General features: G+C 44.7%; 1 pseudogene; it reads left to right on the top strand.

Annotated features, from left to right (window-relative positions):
* The window catches only part of LOC127419661 (lethal(3)malignant brain tumor-like protein 1), a 58,319-nt pseudogene extending 48,348 nt beyond the window's left edge, over nt 1-9,971 (top strand).
* The last annotated feature ends 13,267 nt before the right edge of the window (nt 9,972-23,238 follow it).

The following is a 23,238-nucleotide window of genomic DNA, read 5'->3' as shown; positions in this document are numbered from 1 at the left end:
AAGATCTTTGTCCCCATGTGCACTTGCAAACTGTAGTCTGGCTTTTTATGGTGGTTTTGGAGCAGTGGCTTCTTCATTGCTGAGCAGCCTTTCAGGTTATGTCAATATAGGACTCGTTTTACTGTGGATATAGATACTTGTCTACCTATTTCCTCCAGCATCTTCACAAGGTCCTTTGCTGTTGTTCTGGGATTGATTTGCACTTTTCACACCAAACTAAGTTAATTTCTAGGAGACAGAATGCATCTCCTTCCTGAGCGGTATTATGGCTGCGTGGTCCCATGGTGTTTATACTTGCGTACTGTTGTTTGTACAGATGAACGTGGTACCTTCAGGCATTTGGGAATTGCTCCCATGGATGAACCAGATTTGTGGAGGTCTACAATTTTTTTTTTTCTGAGGTCTTGGCTGATTTCATTTGATTTTCCCATGATGTCATGCAAAGAGGCACTGAGTTTGAAGATAGACCTTAAAATACATCCACAGGTACCCCTCCAATTCAGTACACCTCCTATCAGAAGCTAATTGGCTAATTGTCTAAAGGCTTGACATAATTTTCTGGAATTTTCCAAGCTGCTTAAAGGCTGGTGTGTGTAAACTTCTGACCCACTGGAATTGTGATAGTCAATTAAAAGTGAAACAATCTGTCTGTAAGCAATTGTTGGAAAAATTACTTGTGTCATGCACAAAGTAGATGTCCTAAATGACTTGCCAAAACTATAGTTTGCTAATATTAAATCTGTGGAGTGGTTAAAATTTTTTTTTTAATGACTTCAGCCTAAGTGTATGTAAACTTCTGACTTCAGCTGATATATATATATATATATATATATATATATATATATATATATATATATATATATATATATATATACTGTATGTACTGTGTATATGCAGTATATACACTAGAAAGATAGATAGATTGATTGATTGATTTTTCTGATTGATGAACACTTCTTCCTGTCTTTGTGCAATGAAACATGCGTGCATCCTGTCTATGGTATCAGCAACACCGGGTAGCCCCACAATAGTTTAATAGATGATTCTGCTGATGGAAAACAGAAATTCCAAATTCATCCGCACTACTCAGTTTCATTTTGCCTGTGGCCAGGGAGCGCAGAGTTGTCAAAACCTTTATCTCCGGTATAATTGTGTTTGTTTCAATTCATGGGAGAGGTAAATGCATTTCTAACTAAGTTTACAATAATAAAATCACCCTCATGATTCAGGCAACACCTTTTTTTAAAGGGTCAATGTCAATAATATAATATTGATGATATTATAATGTTATATTATTAAAATGTATTGATTTTATTGCAATTCAGGTGATACCTTAATATTCTAATACATTGTTTTTCATGTGAACTGACAGCAGCAGCCATGCGTTGGATTGTTTGCAATTAACTCTTAGGGGTTTTGAATTCCTTAGGGTGACTTCTAAAGCCCTTTTCACACCAAATGCGACACAATTATGAGAGGCAAATCACAGGCGAATGGCCCTTTCCCATAGAAAGTTAAACGAATATTCGCCGTTAGCACATTCACGCCTTTACAATAGGTGGCACTAATCAGCAAGCAATTTTACCCTGGTATGGTAGGTGGTTCAACACACCTTTGAGCTGGTCCACCCTCTGCCTATCATCACCGGGTTAGAAGGAATAACCACTTGACGCAAAACAAACAAGAAAAGCAAACGGTTCTCTTGCGAGCAGATCGAAAAAAATACAACACATCTTTCTACCAGCTGAAGCAGCGATGACGAGTGTGTTGTTGATTTGCACAACAAGGAAGAAAACTTTCGAGACACTTCACAAAATATTTCAGTTCACCTGCTGGACAAGTTGACTGACAGTATAATCATGTAGACAGTCAGAAGGGTGATTAGATGGAATAGAGTGTAAAAAATTGTGAACAATATTAATTATATGCCACTGTCACACATGGTGTATATATACACTTGTGTTAAGTGCATTTGTTTAAAATCACTGCATAATGCACTTTCATAATGACTGTTAAAAATTTTTGGACTATTGCCATGTACATATACTTATTTGCTCAAAACCCTGCATGTTACTAATTAAATGTGATGAAATTTGAAAGCTTCAAGAGTGCAAGAAATCAAGTCATTTTTTGGTTTTATAGCACTTTTCACAACATTTCTAAGCAGCTTAACAGAAAAAGACTGTAATTTCTATAATGTCCGAGAGTCTTAGTTGTGCGGTTTGATAAAAAAAATTTTTTATTGTAAATTGTACCTTAAAATAAATATATAAATAATATTTGTATTTAGACCCCCAGTGAGCAAGCTGGCGATCTCACCCAACAAAACCCATCTTCAGTGTGACCCATTATTAGATACTTTTAATACTGCTACCGACAGACAAGGCTGTTAATGAATATTATAGAACAGCAATAACAATTTTGTTTTTTGGTATTCAACGACACAAAGAGTGCACTGCAAGTCACAGCAACAGTATTAATATTATTAATATTTGGCAAAGAATAACACTTAAGATCCCAAAAGTTGTTTATTTAAAAAGTGAAACAGATATAAGAGAACTCACGTAAGATTAAATGCAAAGGCAAAATAATGCAGCAATATGGAATAAATTATGAAGACAGTCCACATAAGATCAGATCATTTTTAAAGGGGGTGCAAGGCAGTGATTCAGCAATACCATTTACATGTTAAGAGAACACATATGAGAAAAAAATATTTTAGTGTTTGATGCAGATGAAATAAACATCTTCACTCAGGATTCAGGGTTTCTTTCTCAAGTAACTTCACAGTTTAATGTCGGTGGTCAAAATAGCTTTCTATGCTTTAGTGCCACCTGTTGCTCTGGTTCTGGTAACCACAACGTCTTCCGACACATGATCTAAAGCTTATATATTATTGGTCTAGGCATTTCTTTGTCAGATGAAGATGAGAATGGCTCATTAGGAATCTATTGTTTCAATTCAAAATGTTGATTGCCGTGAGAAATTGCATATTCGCGTTTGGTGTACAAAGGCCTTAAGGTGTTGTGGGTTTAAGAGCTTCTTTTAGTGTTAAAATGCTTCATGAAGTACTCTTAGATTAAAATTTTACTTGTCCTAAAATTAAAAGAGTGACACACTCTTAATTTTTAAGAGTTGCTCTTAAATTTCCACATTAGGAGCTACTTTTAGCCTTAAGATTTTTAGGTGGTGCTTAATACAGTGCCTGCTGTGTGTACAAGAAGAATGTCCAGTAAAGGCCTATATTATTTTATTCTGCTAACCAGGAATAGGTGAGACAGCATGTGTACACAGCATGTGTAATCCACAAAACCCACCCCAAAACAAAATATACTTAATCTATATTTTTTTAATCAGTGGTTCCTTAAAACATTATTAAAGGGGACCTATTATGCAAAATTCACTTTTACATGGTGTTTGAACATAAATGTGAGTCGGCAGTGTGTGTACACAACCACCCTACAATGTTAAAAGTCCACCCACTCCTCTTTCTTATATTTCTATTAATTTAAAACAGTGTCTCAAAGTGATTGGTTTTCATTTCTGCTCTAACGTGACGTCACGTTAGAGCAGGCCTCGCCCACGACTGGTGACGGACTCCACCCTATTATCATAGATCCTCCCCTGAGTGATCAACACACAGTCCGCCATTTGTTTCCGCACTGGAGCAGCTACGGTGAGAAGAATAATGTCTCAGCTTCGTAAGCGTCATAAGTGTTCTGTTGTTGGCTGTAAAAGTGAACATAAGAGTCTTCATGTACTCCCGGCATCAGAGCCACTGAAGACGCAGTGGACAAGTTTTATTTTTGAAGCAAATGTGCCCCAAAACATACCATAATTTTTGTATGTTTGTGCAAATCAATTTACACCAGACTGCTTTGTGAATGAGGGTCAGTATAAAGCAGGATTTTCCAAAAATGTGATTCTCAAGCATGGATCAATACCAACTGTTCGTGTTCCAGCTTTATATCCTGAAGATGTAAGTATCGCACTTTATATTTTGTGGATGTTTGCAAATTGCCTTTCCGAATGTGCTTGTTAGTTGATTCCATGGCTAATGCAGCTAAAGTTACCATTGTCTCTGATTGTATTCACAAAGACCAGAGCTATGTCGTTATTTTTACGGAAAGGGGCGGGGAGCAGCAGCTCATTTGCATTTAAAGAGACACACACAAAAACAACGTGTTTTTAATTCCACCCAAAAAGAGGCATTTACAACATGGTATAATAAATGATCCGTGGGGTATATTGAGCTGAAACTTCATAGACAAATTCTGGGGACACCTGAGACTTACATTACATCTTGTAAAAAGGGCAATAATAGGTCTCCTTTAAGGAGGAAAAAGAAAATACCGTAAATTGTCAATCTCTAAACTTGGGACTTTGAGGGTTAATTGGTTTTATTAATGTAAAATATATTATTTAATATGAATGACTTAACCTGACTACATTAGATTACACCAACAAAAGTCCTTTTTACAAGTCATGTCAGGTAAAAATAGCTCCTTAAGGTAACAACTGTCCATGCTCACTTTTAAGAGTATGTAATTTCTGATTCATTCACAGGTCTTTGGCTCTGTCATTAATCTCATTGGTTGTTTGATCTACTACACAGCATGGCTAGTGTCTCTGTCTTGATATACAGCCGTTGATTTATTGTTCCCACTTCCCTTCCTATATTTCAATATGAAGGTGTGGCTACAGCAATGCTTTTGACTACCCTGCAATGGGTAGTAGGCATTATGCATCAGCGCTATAGTGTCATGGTATACGGCTCCCAGAGCATCAACTTCTGATGCAGCGTCGAATTTACCTTCTTGAAAGGGAACGTCTTGATTACTATGTAACCCTGATTCCCTTAAAGGAGGGAAGGAGCTGCTGTGTAGCATTGCCGCAGCTCCTGATTATTCGCTGTTATGGGACGAGAGATACGCTTTCCCTCCCTTCAGTTGGAAAATCCTGATGGTGTGTAGCTGGGCTATGGCTTCTGTGCTCAGTTGTGAAAATTCAAGCAAAAAACAAAAACATACTTTTGTAGGGAAAAGAAAATGGTTGAGATTTAACATCTCCAGTATTTCCAGAAAAGAACAGCAGGAAAAGACTAGGCATGTATTAGTTTTTTCAGAATATGTTGATTACATATATACAGGAATATTTTAATAACTGAAGCATGTAAACGTCTTTTTCAGAACAGAAGCTTAAGCACAATGTTGATATTAATCTAAAAATTATGTGCACGTAAATGTGATGTGTTTCAGATCTGGTGTCTGAGGGATTGTACTCATCGCTCTTCATGACGGCGTTCACATCCAACTCTGACCTCACTCTCTCTCTCTGCTAGGAGCAACACTGTAAGTTACTGCCTGGTGTTGCAGGAATACATGCCAGTCAAGTCACTACCTGGACTACAGAGGAGGTAATCACTTCATTTAATCTTGTCTAAAACCACAAGTAATCAAACCACTATCCACCAACGCCTGGTTCAACCCGAGGCATTGGTCATAACTAAAACGGTGAAGGTGAAATGTGTACACGGGGATATTCACAAGTATCCGGTGGTGACCCTGACGATTAAATTTCGGGGGAAAAAGCATAGAGTGGAGGCCGCGGTTAGTTCCCGCCTCACCCATCCGCTGATTTTGGGGACTGATTGGCCTGATTTTAGAGTTTTATTAAAGGGAATTCGCGCGGATGGGTCCTGTACGAAAATAGGGAGATGTGTGATGTGTGATGCTCTGGCAGGGGAGGCGGAGCCGGGGCCTTCCTCGACAGCTCCCCGTCATAATGACGAGAGAGGGGGAGAGGCTGCAGCCCCTCCCCTTCTCAGGGAATTCCCTGACGGGGATTTCCCTTTGGAGCAGTCGTGAGACGAAACCCTCAAACACGCCTTTGACCAAGTGAGAGTCATCGATGGTCAACGACTCCAGCCTGACATCGCCCTTTCATACCCCTATTTTGCAATTATAAATGAGCGGTTGTATAGAGTGACACAGGACACTCGGACCAAAGAGGATACAACCCAACTTTTGATTCCAAGGAGCCGTCGGGAAATGCTATTCCAGGCGGCTCATTATAATCCCATGGCGGGTCACCTAGGAGAAAGGAAAACACTGAACCGTCTAATAGCCCGTTTCTATTGGCTGGGCATTGGCAGCGATGTCCACAGGTGGTGTGCAGCATGCCGCGAATGCCAGCTGGTTAACCCACTGGCCACCCCAAAAGCGCCATTGCGCCCTCTCCCTCTGATCGAGGTCCCCTTTGAGAGAATTGGAATGGACCTCGTCGGGCCATTAGAATGGTCAGCACGCGGACATCGCTTTGTATTGGTCCTAGTGGACTATGCAACGCGATATCCGGAAGCAGTGCCTCTTCGCAACATCTCAGCATGCAGTGTTGCGGAGGCACTCTTCAAAATAATCTCCCGGGTGGGGATTCCGAAAGAAATCCTCACCGATCAGGGCACAACATTTATGTCACGGACACTACGCGAACTGTATGAGTTGTTAAATATTAAATCGATTCGCACCAGTGTATACCATCCGCAAACGGATGGCCTGGTGGAACGATTTAATAAAACCCTCAAAAACATGATTCGTAAGTTCGTGCATGATGATGCTAGAAATTGGGATAAATGGCTCGACCCCCTGTTATTTGCAGTACGAGAGGTCCTGCAAGCCTCCACTGGCTTCTCCCCATTCAAGCTGCTGTATGGGCGACGCCCATGCGGCGTGCTTGATGTATTGCGAGAGGCCTGGGAGGAAGGACCTTCAAACAGTAAAAATGAAATTCAGTACGTTCTTGATCTTAGAGCAAAACTCCACACCTTGGGGCAACTAACACAGGAGAATTTGCTCCAAGCTCAAGAACGACAGCGCCGACTGTATGACAGGGGAACTCAGCTAAGGGAATTTCCACCGGGAGATAAAGTGCTTGTATTGCTTCCCACATCGAGCTCTAAATTACTCGCCAAGTGGCAAGGACCCTTTGAGGTCACACGACGAGTGGGAGATCTCGATTATGAGGTTAAACAAACGGATAGAGGGGACGCACGTCAAATATACCACCTCAATCTCCTGAAATTGTGGAGGGAGGCGGTTCCCGTGACATTGGCTACGGTAGTTCCCGAGAAGGCGGAGCTCGGACCGGAGGTGAGTTCAAAACATAATCAGTTCACCCCGGTCATTTGCGGAGACCACCTCTCACCGAGCCAACTCGCGGAGGTTGCTAGGTTGCAACAGGAGTTTGCAGATGTGTTCTCCCCTCTACCGGGACGTACAAACCTCATCCATCACCACATCGAGACCAAGCCGGGGGTCGTGGTACGTACCCAAGCCGCCCCTATCGATTACCCGAACACAAGAAGAAAATCGTTTGGGAAGAATTGGATGCGAAGCTTGATATGTGGGTAATAGAAGAATCCCACAGTGACTGGTCCAGCCCTGTTGTTCTAGTGCCTAAGAGCGACGGGTCTGTGCGATTCTGTGTGGATTATAGAAAAGTCAACGCGGTGTCTAAATTTGATGCATATCCAATGCCTCGCGTTGATGAGTTGCTCGATCGGTTGGGCACTGCTCGTTTTTATTCGACATTGGATTTGACGAAGGGTTATTGGCAGATCCCCTTGACATCAATTTAAAGCTAAAAGTGAGAAAACCGCCTTCTCCACACTGTTTGGATTACACCAATTTGTGACTCTTCCGTTCGGTTTGTTTGGAGCCCCGGCTACGTTTCAGCATCTCATGGACCGAATCGTCAGACCACATTCAGCTTACGCCGCTGCCTATTTAGATGACATCATTATTTATAGCAATGATTGGCAATGATGCAACATCTGAGGGCGGTTCTGAGATCGCTGCGCCGAGCGGGACTCACAGCGAATCCGAAGAAGTGCGCGATTGGATGGGTGGAGGTACGGTATCTGGGGTTCCACTTGGGCCATGGGCAGGTGCGTCCCCAAATTGACAAGACAGCGGCGATTGCGACCTGCCCGAGACCCAAGACCAAAAAGGGGGTGAGACAGTTCCTGGGGCTGGCTGGCTATTATAGAAGGTTCGTACCTAATTATTCGGACGTCACCAGCCCGCTGACTGATCTCACTAAAAAGGGAGCTCCAGATCCGGTCCAGTGGACGGAGCAGTGTCAACGGGCGTTCACGCAAGTTAAAGCTGCACTTTGCGGGGGGCCGCTTTTACATTCACCTGACTTCTCTCTCCCTTTTGTTTTACAGACAGATGCTTCAGACAGGGGGCTGGGGGCCGTACTCTCGCAGGTGGTGGAGGGGGAGGAGCGCCCGGTGCTGTACATTAGCCGTAAGCTCTCGTTAAGGGAAACTAAGTACAGCACCGTGGAAAAGGAGTGTCTCGCCATCAAGTGGGCGGTCCTCACACTCCGATACTACCTGCTGGTGCGGGCCTTCACCCTCTGCTCGGATCACGCCCCACTCCAATGGCTCCACCGCATGAAAGATACTAATGCCCGGATCACCCGTTGGTATCTGGCTTTTCAGCCGTTTAATTTCAAGGTGGTCCACAGACCGGGGGCGCAGATGGCTGTCGCCGACTTCCTTTCCAGGAATGGGGGGGGAGTGGTAGGCAGGCCGGATGCCACCCCCGGCCTGAGTCGGGCGGTGGGGATATGTGGCAGCGGGGGCGTGGTCAAGCATCTCTCCGGAGAGAGAGAAAGCGGTAAGGGCGCTTACACCTGAGCTAAATTATGTCTAACACCTGTCTCTAATTTCAGTGAGCATGGGGAGAGCGGCATAAATAGGGCCACGCAGCACTCAGACGAGAGAGAGGGCCTGGGCATGGACGATGAAGTTATAAGTTATTAAAATTGCAAAGCTGAGAGTTTATTGTGTAAGCTAGTTTGTGGATATTTTTAGACTGTATTTTCCAACAACATAAAGCTCTGCGAGTGTGTATGTGCTGCAGTGAGAAAAATAAAAACGCCTACCTGAACCAGGAAATCTGCTTCTCGCCTCCTCCTTCCACTGAGAAGTGCTACAGTCAGTAATCTCATTGGTTGTGAGGAACAAGCTCAAATTTTTAAAGACGAAGTAAGCAACAAGCTTTAGTTTCATACATTTATAAATAAGTTATTTATACATGATATTTCAAGCATTCTCAGCCAAATTCCAAAGTATGAACTGAATTTTCACTCCATACTTTCTGAAACATTGCTTCTTTCCAATTGTTACTAAATATTTTGAATAACCCTTGTTTAAGAAAAGATTTTAAGTTGCTTACAGCACCTTTATCTAGTATTGCTGGAATAATGTATTGCTCTGTGTGTATTGTTGTATGCCACATCCTTTTTTACATGTTTTCAGTTATATAGTTGTGACCAATAGTGTAGTCTAGCCCATAAGCCATATAACCACCATCTTTCTACGGATTTTGTGTATGCTCACCTAAAATGAGCGATGATACCTATGCAGGGGCATAGATTCCAGGGGGGATGCGGAGGAGGTAACAGTTTGACTCAGCTGAGCAACCAGTCAGCTGAGATGGGATATTACCCACTGTCTATACTTTCCGTTTCACTAAGGGGCGGGACATTTGCAGTATTTACTATGAACTGCTGATGTTCCAGCAGCACAAGTTGTCATAATTTGCACTGTAAATTTACTGTAAAAAAACAATTTCACTATACTAAACACACAAAGCTATACTAAATACTAAACACACAAAACACATTATAAAACACATTATGTATATAGTAATATAAGATAACATTACATTATGCCCACCTCTTCAGTCACCACTACACCACTGGTTGTGACACGTTGGTCTTTAGACTTGTAAAGCTTGTCAGTAAAGCATCATGTTCCTCTGCAGATGATGGATGGAGAAGCATTCCTTCTGCTCACTCAAAATGACATTGTGAAGATCATGAATATAAAGCTTGGACCTGCACTGAAGATTCACAATGCCATTTTAATGTTCAAGAGCACCGATGAAGGCCTGAAGTGAACACTCATGATCATCCACAATCTCGCCATTCAGAATCTGACATCCGTCACGTGTTAGGTGTTTAAAGTCTGACCCACCAGAGAGAGAGGAATCCAGGACAAACTATAAATGAAAGTACAGCTGAGCTGAGCTGTAATGTGACTTAATTTTAAAAGTGAAATGACATGTTCTGATAAAGAAAAAATCAATCTGAAACCAACTAGCAGGATTTTTAAGGTGTTTTTGTATTTGGGGTGTTTAAAGTGATAGTTCACTAAAAAATTAACATTTTTTCATCATGTACTAATCATGACTTTATTTTTTCTATTGAACACAAAAGGAAATGTTAGACAGAATGTTACTGTCAGTTACCATCCACTTTCACTGCATATGTTTTCATTCAGTGAAAGTGAATGGTTATTGCCATCAGTCCTAACATTCAGCCATGTAACATATCTTTAGGTAATTCAGGTTTTAATAACAGGAGGGTGAGTAAATGATGACAGACTTTTCATTTTGGGTTGAACTGTTTCTTTAACTGAAATCATCTCCAGTTACACATGTAACCTCGGTTCCCCAAGATGAAGGGAACGTGATATTGCTGTAAGCACTATGGGGAGTGTCCTTCTACACAACCTTGTTGATACCTTTATACAATCACGCCAATCTTCAGACTGGCAATGGTGTCTGAGCCCCACCCCTTTAAGTGCGCAGCTGGTCTATATAAGCAGGTGCTCAGTCACCATTTCTCTTTAGAATTTTTTTCCTTCAAGACTGCAAACATTGTCTTCATCTTGGAACCCTCTCTGCTTCGCTGTCGATATACACTTACAGTGGATGGAACATTTCAGCAAGACGCGAAAAGGACGACTCATCGCCTGTGCTCAGCGCCTGCACCGAGAGGCTTACCGCTCCCCTGTGTGTTCCAGTGAAGAGTTCTCCACATCGCTGTCGAAGACGCTCTTGGTGAATGGGTTCTTCGCTTCAGACGCTCGTCATTGATCAACGCTTTAGCTGAAAGCTACTACTGAGCTGTCTGTGAAACCACGCAAACCCAAGTGTAAGCACCTGCCATCTCAGCGCGGGCACCTTGCCGATGGAGAAACCCCAGCCGGGCAGCAGAAACGTTCCTGACATGCCCAGCCCCGTGAAGAGGAACCCAGAGATCGCCGTTATACGCGGCCCAGAGCCAAAGAAGGCTCGGTTCGAGGCACACAGTGTTTCTACCCTCTTCCCCAATACTGTTCATCAAGAGCGGGTCATTGTTCAAAATGTTGCTTCTATGTGTATTACTCAAATAAACAGTGTTCTCAGAAAAGAGAAAAATGCACTCATTGTACAAACACAGGACGTTCACACATTCTCAGAAAAAGGGCCATTTCACCTTCACGTATCATACACCCCACACATTATGCTCAACCGCTTCCCTTCACTTCTCTTTAATCTCCTATAGCAAGCAAATCAATATGCCTGCTGTCCCGCTGCATGAACACGTGGCGAGCCGTCACGGGCGTGTAAGACTGGGTGATAAAAATGATCGAGCATGGTTATACGATTCAGTTTCTACGCCATCCCTTTAGGTGCGCAGTTGGCTCAGTACTCAAACCAGCCCATCTGGCACCAACAATCATCCATGTGATTATCTAATCAGCCAATCATGTGGCTGCAGTGCATAAAATCATTCAGATACAGGTCAGGAGCTTCAGTTAATGTTCACATCAACCATCAGAATAGGGAAAAATGTGATCTCAGTGATTTGGACCATGGCATGATTGTTGGTGCCAGATAGGCTGGTTTGTGTATTTCTGTAACTGCTGATCACCTGGGATTTTCACGCACAACAGTCTCTAGAATTTACTCAGAATGTGCTAAAAACAAAAAACTTCCAGTGAGCGGCAGTTCTGTGGATGGAAATGCCTTGTTGATGAGAGAGGTCAACAGAGAATGGCCAGACTGCTTCGAACTGACAAAGTCTACGGTAACTCAGATAACCGCTCTGTACAATTGTGGTGAGAAGGATATCATCTCAGAATGCATTCTGAGATGCGGCTTGGCGCTTTTTTGGCGGCACGAGGGGGACCTTCACATTATTAGGCAGGTGGTTGTAATGTTGTGGCTGATCAGTGTATATAAGCTGGCACTCAGTCACCATTTCTTCAGAATTTTCTGACTGAGGGATAAGAGTGAGTCACTCGTATTATGAAACTCCAAAGTAGTAGTGCGGCCAGCTTTCGCAATGTCTCATTCCCTTCATCTCAGGAAACCGAGGTTACATGTGTAACCGGAGATGTTCCCCTTTGATTCAGTTCACTCAACATTGCTGTAAAAACTATGGAGAACGATATCCCATCACGCCGCACTACGTGACATCACTTTCCCAGAGTTGTAACACTAAATAGAGATATTCATAAGGAGCCACAGGCCGATGACTTATAAGTCATATTTAAGTGTATATGAATAGTCCCATGTGGCGGAAGCCAGATAGAAGTGAATGTTGTCTGGGATCTATATGAACCATATAGAGTAGATACACACAGTATGGTTTATTATCCCTCTCACAACATGGTTGGAAAAGAAGGTTTTTTTCTATTGGGAGTGCTTATGACTTTTAAAGGGGCAGTTCAACAGCATATAATTAGGTGGCTGTGTTGATTATAGTCGGTAGCCCACCCGTAACATGGGCTTGGGCTCACCCTCTTGAATGTAAGAAGCGCTCTATACAGAGAACGTGTTTTGTGAGGACCATCCTGCATCCTGTCCTGTAAGGACACACCGTTTGTCCACGCCCATGAAGAGGCCATGCCTCTGGTTGAATGCATTTTGACTCCAATGGGGCAGCTAGTGCACTGTGATTCATAAGCGAGGGCGTTCACATCAACGATCCAGTGAGAGAGCCTTTGTTTGGAGACAGACATTCCTTTTGTGCATCCTCCATAAAAAATAAAGAGCTGATCTGACAGCCTAAACCAGGGGTGTCAAACTCGGTTCCTGGAGGGCCACAGTCCAGCAGAGTTTAGCTCCAACCCTAATTAAACACACCTGAAGCAGCAAGGTCTTCAGGAGTGCTTGAAGATTACAAGGAGGCATTTTGGAGCAGGGCTGGAACCAAACTCTGCAGGGCTGCGGCCCTCCAGGAACTGAGTTTGACACCCCTGGCCTAAACTGATGGGTAGGCTCAACATATGTATGCAATGCCCTCACTGAGTATAACATGTGCATAGATTCCTCTTCATCTGAATTAAATGGTGGGGGAAAGAAGGCTTGTTAACGAACCACCTGAGCCCTGAAGGGCCTTGATAAAACCTTTGGCATATAGCCTTTTCTAGGTTTAATGGAGGTTTTGACAAATCTGGACCAAACTCCAGGCATGAGCTGTCAGTTGACAGCACCTGCATGCCACCAACCTGTTTAAATGAGGACAAAGCCAATAGGAGTGTGGTCTTTAATGAAAGCACCCGCATCCCAACATATTCCAGTGGCTTGAAGGGGGAGTTTGTGAGTGCCTTCTGCATCAGATTTAAGTCTCAAGTTGGCACCTTAGCAGTGTGAGGGGTTTTTAAATGCCTCGCTACCCTAAGGAACTTTATGACTAGATTATGTTTGCCTATCAAAGAGCCAGCCTCCAGGGCATGGAATGCAGAGATAGTCGCAACATAAACCTTGAGCATTGACGGGGTAAGACCAGCTTCCAGCTGCTCTTGAAGGAATGTCAAAATATCAGCTATGGGGCATTTCACTGGGTCTTTACCACTTGAAGAGCAACAATTTGCAAACACGTGCAATTTAAATGCATAGAGGCATCTCGTGGATGGTGCTCTAGCCTGTAAAATGGTGTTCATCACCGACTGAGCCAATTCTGGCTCGTCCGATGTGCTCCGTTCAGAGGTCACACATGTAGGTTCCACAGCTCTGGCTGGGGATGCCAAATCGTGCTTTGTGCTTGAGAGAGATGGTCTCTCCTCAGTGGTATTTCCCATGGAAGGCCATCTAGTATTTTTGTCATCTCCAGAAACCAGGACTGAATTAACAGAACTGTTTCCATGTCCACTCGAACTTTGCTGATGACAGAATGAAGGAAGCACACAAGGGAAAACACATACTAGCATTTTTACGGCCATTTGTGAGCCAGCGCTTCCACTTCCAGCAGGGATTGGGATATGGAGTACCAAAGGCGGCAGTGGGAGTTCTCCGTGGAGGCGAATAGGTCGACTTCCACTTTGCTGAATATTTCCTAAATCTCCTTTCCCCTGGTAATGCTCACTGGTGTGACAATAGATCCACTCCGAAATTCAGATGGCCCAGGACATGTGTCGAACGCAATGAGAGGAGATGATGCCCGCTCCATTGGAGGAGGCGTTGTGTCATGCTCATTAATTGTGGCGATCAGAGTTTGCTCTGGCGATTTATGTACGGCACTACTGTTGTGTTATCTGAATGAATCAGAAGATGGCGATTCACAATGTTGGAATGAAAAGCTCTCAAAGCTAGAAAGACAGCCAAAAGTTCTAGGTGGTTGATGTGCCACGCCCGTTTCGCATCTGTCTAGATGCCAAAAGTCGGGCATCCATCACACACTGCATCCCTACCTGTGTTGGATGCATCTGTGGTCACCACTTTTCTTCTGAAAATTTGACCCAGCATAACACCCTGTTGGTAGAAGGCCGGTGCTGTCCATGGTGCTAGAGCAGCCAGGCAGCGGTGAGTCACCATGATGCGCATGCGCCCGTGGCTCCAGGCGCGATGTGGAACGTGTTGCTTGAGCCAGTACTGGAGAGGTCTCATGTGTAACAGACCAAACGGTATGACGGCGGATGCTGCCGCCATAAAACCCAGCATTCTCTGAAATGACTTCAGTGGCAATGTTTTCCCCAGTTTGAACTGAGACAGACACCGAAGAATGGTCTGTACATGCTCGTTCATGTGGTAAAAAGGAGATTTGCTTTCTTGGGAAAAGAGTGCTTTTCGCCCATTTGACATTCAGACACAGATTTTTCAGATGGAAAAGCAGCAAGTCTCTGTTTGCTCAGTAATGCCTCAATTTTCTCGAAAACTGGAAACACTGTGTCTCTGTGGCACCTACAAAAATTCTGTATGTTATGAGCGATTCCAATGATGGGGGTGATACAATCTGTTTGTTTAATCAATGGCAGACAGAGGGCATTTTCAGAAAGCTGTTTTAAAACAATTGCAATTCCATTCGGTGGTGCTAGTGGTGCAGGAACCATCCTGGTTACTTTCGTAACCTCCGTTCCCTGATGGACGGAACGAGACATTGTGTCGATGTAGTGACACTAGGGGTCACATTTGGGAGCCCCAAACACCTCTGCTTTTTTTGAAAAAAGGCCAATGAGAATTGGCGAGTGGAATTTGGATGCCACTCCCCCGGACATACGGGTATAAAAGGAGCTGGTATGCAACCACTCATTCAGGTTTTGTGCTGAGGAGCTGAGACCAGGTCCTGGCCATTTCAGCGGGTAGTTCAGCATTGTGGCATGAGGGACACAACGTCCCTCCATCAGGTTCCCTATCTGTCACTCACTCGACATTGTGTTGATGTAGTGACACTAGGGGTCCCTATACAAAACGCCACAACTAGCTGAACTGTGTTGCGTGAACTGGCGGTGCGTGATGGGCAGACTGCTGTGTGCCTTGTAGCCAGCGCAACAGGCCATCACGTAACCTCCCCCAACGCTCTTATGAGCGTCGAACGGTCCATCAGGAACAAATTGACTGCCCAACTTTAGGGACAGGCTAGCCCAGCCGAGGCCTCTTTCCCTCTCTTTTCTCCCCAAAAAGAGTGGAATTTTTTAACTGACTGGGAGCCATAAGTGTCTGCGTCGGGGGGTGTCCCTCCCAAGGGGAAGACACCGCTGAGACCACACCCCGCCCAAAAAGGGGGGGGGGGTATTTTGAGTGGAATACGTCACATGGTCTTGCCAAGTCTTGTCAGAAGTATGTCATGTGGAGAGGTCCCAAGGCAGGTCCTACCCGAAGGGGGAGGAGTTTCTACAGAGCATGGCGACCGGGGGCAGAGGGGCCTCTGCCCAAGGAAGACACAGTTTGCCGTCAGGGAAACAATTTTGCGGAAGATATCACATGGGGTCGCCTTCGGGGAACCAGCACATGTGGAGCACCTACCTCAGTACAGGGGCTCATTAGCGCACATACTGGTCTGGTCAGTGAGTTTCTCCGCAAACTCAGCTGCCAGAGGGCTAAGGAGGAAAGTCATCCAGGGATCACAGTCTGTGAACATGACTGGGAGTCAAGAGCACACGTCTTCACCTCAAGGGAGGGGAAAGGCGCTATGCGCAAGCGGTACACCCGGACAGTTGTCCCGTAACTAACCTGCTTGTGCCTGCCAATACACGGGACGAGACCGGCTCAACCCGGAGATTGTAGAACCTCACAAAGGTGTTGGGTGTTGCCCTACTCTGCAGATGTCTGCCAAAGAGGCATCACTGGCCAGGGCCCAGGAGGCTGCCACACTGCGGGTGGAGTGGGCTCGTAACCCCGCAGGGGGTGGCAGTTCCTGAGCCTGATATGCCATCATGATGGCGTCGATGATCCAGTGGGCAATCCTCTGTTTGGAGACAGCATTTCCTTTCCACTGTCCACCAAAGCAAACAAAGAGCTGCTCGGAGCTTCTAAGGCTCTGCGTGCGATCCAGATAGATGCGTAAAGCTCGCACTGGACACATCAACACCAAGGCTGGGTCTGCCTCCTCTTGAGGCAGCGCTTGCAGGTTCACCACCTGATCCCTAAAAGGATTCATGGGCAGCCTTGGGCACACAGCCCGGTCAGGGTCTCAGGATCATGTGAGAGAAACCCAGACCGAACTCCAGACATGATTCGCTGACAGAGAACGCCTGCAGGTCCCCTACCCTTTTGATGGAAGTGAGCGCAGTCAGGAGGGCAGTCTTCAAAGAGAGTGCCTTAAGCTCAGCTCAAAGGGAGCTCCCTGTAGATCCCGGAGGACTACGGAGAGGTCCCATGAGGGGACAAGGCGCGATCTGGAGGGATTCAACCTCCTACTGCCTCTCAGGAACCTGATGATCAAGTCGTGCTTCCCCAAATACTTACCATCTACTGCATCGTGATGCGCCGAAATAGCGGCTACATACACCTTCAGGGTGGATGGGGACAGTCGCCCCTCCAGCCTCTCCTGGAGGAAGGAAAGCACTGAACTGACTGCGCATCTCTGGGGGTCTTCGCGTTGAGAAGAACACCACTTAGCGAACAGACGCCACTTCAAGGCATACAGGCGCCAGACGTGGAGAGTCCAGAGGTCTGGTCACGGGTGCCAGATGGTACCCTGTCCCTGAGAAAGAAGGTCCTTCCTCAGGGGAATTCGCCGGGGGGGAGCTGTTGTGAGATCCGAGAACCACGTCTGGGTGGGCCAGTAGGGTGCTACTCATCCTTCCTGATCTTGCACAGGGTCTGTGCAAGTAGGCTCACTGGGGGAAACACGTATTTGCATAGTCCAAGGGGCCAGCTGTGTGCCAGCAGATCTATACCGAGGGGTGCCTCGGTCAGGGCGTACCAAAGCGGGCAGTGGGAGGATTCCCGGGAAGCAAACAGATCTACCTGTGCTCGACCGAATCGACTCCAAATCAGCTGGACCACCTGAGGGTGGAGTCTCCACTCTCCCCTGAGGGTAACCTGACGTGACATCATGTCCGCTGCGGTGTTGAGGTCGCCCGGGATGTGAGTGACTCGTAGCGACTTGAGGCGCTGCTGACTCCAGAGGAGGAGACGGCGGGCGAGTTGTGACATGCAGTGGGAACGTAGACCGCCTTGGTGACCACCTCCGCCTCCGATGCTGCGCTCGATAACTTGTCTTCTTCTCAGGCTCCAAACGAGATGTCGAACTCGCCCTGAGACGAGCCGGCAATCTCGTCCGAGTGCCCGACCGGAGCAAGCGAGCATGCTGGGGAATAGGAGGTCCGTGGGGGGATACCTGGCAGAGGTGGTCCCATTGAGGTCCCCAAATCGCCCCCAGTGCTAACCGGCACGGCCTCATACCCGTAGGTAGAAGGACCGAGGCGGGGAACCGCTGGGGTGGCTTGCTTTCTTACAAATGCAAGCCTCGACCGCAACATTGCCATGGTCATGTTCTCGCAGTGAGGACAAGACCCATCCATGAATGATATCTCCGTGTGGGCAGCGCCCAGACACGAAAGACAGTGATCGTGGCTGTCAGAAGCGAAGAGATATCGACCACAACCATGAATAACACACAGACGGAAAGGCATCTTTAAAAAGACGTTCCGTGTGTACCGCTCTTTTAGAAAGAAAATATACTTAATATACTATACTATACTTTTTTTTTTTTTTTAGAATACGTGTGCAGAGGGGGAGAAGCTGCTGAAATGCACCGTAGAATCCAGCAGATGAGGTGAATGAACTTCACGGATGAATTCAGAATCAGATCAGAATCAGAATGAGCTTTATTGCCAAGTATGCTTAACACATACAAGGAATTTGTCTTGGTAACAGGAGCTTCCAGTGTACAACAGTACAAAAACAATACAAAAACATCAGCAAGACATAGATGATAATAAAAAAGAAAAAATAATTATACACATATGTACAGACACACACATACATACATACACACATACACATGGGTAGTGCAAATCTAATACAATTTGTTATGTACAGTGCAAATGTTTTTTTGTTTTTTTTCAGAGGAATGAAATGGCAGAAGAGGTTGGATGTGTTGGATAAATATAAGAAAGACTAAACTGTGTATTGCACATAGTTATTGCTCAATGGGGCAATATAACTGTTCATGAGATGGATAGCCTGAGGGAAAAAACTGTTCCTGTGCCTGATGGTTCTGGTGCTCAGAGCTCTGAAGCATTGGCCAGAAGGCAACAGTTCAGAAAGGTAGTGGGCGGGGTGAGTTTTCCAGCCTTTTTCCTCACTCTGGAAGTGTATAGTTCTTGAAGGGGGGCAGGGGGCAACCAATAATCCTCTCAGCAGTCTGAACTGTCCTTTGTAGTCTTCTGATGTCTGATTTCGTAGCTGAACTAAACCAGACAGTTATTGAAGTGCAATGGACAGACTCAATGACTGCTGAGTAGAACTGTATCAGTAGCGCCTGTGGCAGGTTGAACTTCCTCAGCTGGCGAAGGAAGTACAACCTCTGCTGGGCCTTTTTCACAATGGAGTCAATGTGGGTCTCCCACTTCAGGTCCTGTGAGATGGTAGTGCCCAGGAACCTGAATGACTCCACTGCTGCCACAGTGCTGTTTAGAATGGTGAGGGGGGACAGTGTTGGGGTGTTCCTCCTAAAGTCCACAATCATCTCCACCGTTTTGAGCGTGTTCAGCTCAAGGTTGTTTTGACTGCACCAGACAGCCAGCTGTTCAACCTCCCTTCTGTATGACTCATCATCATCTCGGATGAGGCCGATGACAGTGGTGTCGTCTGCAAACTTCAGGAGCTTGACAGAGGGGTCCTTGGTGATGCAGTCATTGGCGTTGAGGGAGAAGAGTAGTGGGGAGAGCACACATCCCTGGGGGGCACCAGTGCTGATTGTACAGGTGCTGGAAGTGAGTTTCCCCTGTCTCACAAGCTGCTGCCTGTCCCTCAGAAAGCTGGTAATCCACTGACAGATAGACATGGGAACAGAGAGTTGGTGTAATTTATTCTGGAATTTAGCTGGGATGATGGTTTTGAAAGTCGAACTGAAGTCCACAAAAAGGATCCTTGCATATGTACCTGGTCTGTCCAGATGTTGCAGGATATGATGCAATCCCATGTTGACTGCATCATCCACAGAACTGTTTGCTCTATAAGCAAATTGAAGGGGATCTAGAAAGGGTCCAGTGATGTTCTTCAGGTGGGCCAACACCAGTCTCTCAAATTGTTTCATGACCACAGACGTCAGGGCGACAGGTCTGTAGTCATTAAATCCTGTGATTTTTGTTTTTTTGGGACAGGAATAATGATTGAGCATTTGAAGCAGCATGGGACTTCACACTGCTCCAGTGATCTATTGAAGATCTGTGTGAAGATGGGGGTCAGCTGGTTAGCACAGGATCGAAGACACGCTGTTGAGACGCCATCTGGGCCTGAAGCTTTCCTCGTCTTTTGTTTCTGAAAGACGCAGCTCACATCATCTTCACAGATCTTAAGTGCAGGTTGAGTAGCAGGATGGAGGAGGAGGGGGGTTGCAGGAGGTGTTGGTGTTTGTGTGAAGTGAAGGTCAGATTGGGTGTGGGGTGTGAAATTGGGCCTTTCAAATCTGCAGTAGAACACATTCAGTTCGTCAGCCAGTTGTTGGTCCACCACAGGGTTGGGGGTAGGGGTCCTGTAATTTGTGAGTTGTTTCATGCCACTCCACACTGATGCAGCGTCATTAGCTGAAAACTTGTTTTTCAGCTGCTCAGAGTATCTTCTTTTAGCCACTCTGATTTCCTTGTTCAGTGTGTTTCTGGCCTGATTGAACAAGACTTTATCCGCACTCCTGTAAGCATCCTATTTGGCCTGACGAAGCTGCCTGAGCTCTGCTGTAAACCACAGTCTGTCATTGTTGAACTTTAAATAAGTCCTAGTAGGAATGCACATATCCTCACAGAAACTGATATATGATGTAACAGTATCTGTGAGCTCGTCCAGGTCTGTGGCTGCAGCCTCAAAAACACTCCAATCCATGCAATCGAAGCAGGCTTGCAGTTCCCGATCTGCTTCAATGGTCCATCTCTTTACAGTCCTTACTACTGGCTTGGTTGATTTTAATTTCTGCCTGTAGGTTTGAAGAAGATGAACCAGACAGTGATCAGAGAGTCCCAAAGCTGCTCTACGGACAGAGTGATATGCATCCTTTATTGTTGTGTAGCAATTATCCAGTATGTTCCTGTCACTGGTGGGGCATGTAATGTGTGTTTGTATTTGGGCAGTTCACATGTGAGATTTGCTTTGTTAAAATCCCCAAGAATAATAATAACTGAGTCCGGGTATTGTTGTTCCATGTCTGTGATTTGATCAGCCAGCTGTTGCAGCGCCTAATTTAAACACGTGTTTGGCGCGATATACACACTCACCAGAATAAACAAGGAAAACTCCCGCGGTGAGTATAAAGGCTTACAGTTAATAAAGAGCGCTTCCAAATTAGGACAGCACATCCTCTTTAACGTTGTTACATCTGTACACCAACTTTCATTGAAGTAAAAGCATGTTCCACCGCCTCTCGTTTTCCCCGTTAACTCCGTGATGCGATCCTCTCTGAACAGCTGGAAGCCCGGCAGATTTAACGCGCTGTCTGGAATGGCTTCATTCAGCCAGGTGTCTGTGAAGCACAAGGCAGCAGAGGTTGAAAAGTCCTTGTTTGTGCAGGTGAGGAGATGTAGTTAATCCGTTTTGTTAGGAAGAGAGTGGAGATTCGCAAGATGAATGCTCGGCAGCATTGTTCAAAAGCCCCGCCGACGGAGTTTGACCAGTGCACTGGCTCGTCTTCCTCGCCTGCGTCTCCTGAACAACAAAGCCGTGCCTCCAACTAAAATGTCTAGCAAAACATCTGAATATTCAAAAACCAGGAAAAGATTGTCTGATATAAGCTGTCGAATGTTCAGCAGTTCGTCTCTGGTAAAACTGACTGGAAAAAGATTACTAAACACAGGACAAACAAACAAAAACAACAAAACAATAGGAGCGCTCCACACTGAGGCTGCCATCCGCGGCGCCATCATGTTATATAATGATCCTAAACACACCTCAAAATCCACAATGGACTACCTCAAGAGGCGCAAGCTGAAGGTTTTGCCATGGCCCTCACAGTCCCCTGACCTAAACATCATTGAAAATCTGTGGATAGACCTCAACAGAGCAGTGCATGCAAGACGGCCCAAGAATCTCACAGAACTAGAAGCCTTTTGCAAGAAAGAATGTGCTAAAATCCCCTAAACAAAAATTGAAAGACAAAAAGCTTTTACAAGCTGTGATACTTGCCAGGGGGTGTTACTAAGTACTGACCATGCAGGGTGCCCAAACTTTGCTTTGGGCCCTTTTTCTTTTTTGTTATTTTGAAACTGTAAAAGATGAATATAAAAAATAAAATTGCTTAAAATATTAAAGAAATGTGTCATCTAAGCCTTTTGGAAATCAGGCCATCTTTTGCTCGCTTAGCTATTCACAGCAACAGAAATTTTGATCAGGGGTGCCCAAACTTTTGCATGCCACTATATATATATATATATATATATATATATATATATATATATATATATATATGTGAATATATATGAATATTTTGCAAAAAAATTTAAATACATTGTTTCTATACTTATAAACAACTTTGAATCAGTACTGATTGTAGTTAATTACCTCATGAAAGACATGAGGTAATTAACAGTGTTGTACCTTTTTGTCTTTTTTGTCATATTTTCAAATACTTTTTTGCTTCAAATCAAAGTGTGCACACTAGTTTCACAGAATGAACGTTACTATAACAAAATTTTTGAACTAACTTTTACGTGCCACATTCTAAGTTTTACTGCAGTTTCCTAGTGAAATTAACACAAGACGCTAGGACAACTGGGCATTTTATACAATTTTACACAAATCACAAAAGCTGATAATGACTTTACAAACACTTATTTTTCACACTATCGCTAATACATTTTAATGCTTGTATTACAGACTCACCTACATTTACACACTTAATCCAATGTGATTAGATTGCATGGTAGCTCACCTGATAGAATGTTGGACTTTGGACTTGGAAGACTGTGTGCGGTTCAAGTCCAGTCAAGCACGCAAGCTGACATGTGAGACGAAAGTGTCATAGAAGCAACATGAGATGAGTTGGTTGCTTAAAAAAAAAAAAAAGTGCTTTTCATATCTCATTATGTTTTTGGACGTTATCGGTAGGTATAGGTAAAGGTTTTAGGTTATGGCAGTATGTTTTACTCATTAAAACCTCAATCTCATCTGAATCATAAACCTCGTCTGATTATTACACAATTTCGCTTGCTTTTGGCACCCCACGATGTACATTTCACTGGGAAACTTCAGCCAAATATGTAAAAAAGGCACGTAATTTCATTTTGCAAAAATGTTGCCACGGTCACGTAATTTTCTTGAGACCAGGCTGAAAGTTTGTAATGTTGTGATTCACCTCAGAGCTGGTTGGTGTGGTTCATGGCTTTCAACTCTTTTATGAAGTCTTTTATGAAATCCCTATGGAAAAAATGAATGGCAAAATTACTTTCAGAACCAAGACGACTGAATAAGTGAGTGGGCACTGTTGGGCTTTATTACAAGATTGAAGTCTGAAGTCTGT

This window comes from Myxocyprinus asiaticus, chromosome 29 (assembly GCF_019703515.2).
Source record: "Myxocyprinus asiaticus isolate MX2 ecotype Aquarium Trade chromosome 29, UBuf_Myxa_2, whole genome shotgun sequence".
In the NCBI taxonomy this organism is placed as follows: domain Eukaryota; kingdom Metazoa; phylum Chordata; class Actinopteri; order Cypriniformes; family Catostomidae; genus Myxocyprinus; species Myxocyprinus asiaticus.
Note: the sequence above shows the minus strand (reverse complement) of the source record. Positions and strands in the feature narration are given on the sequence as shown.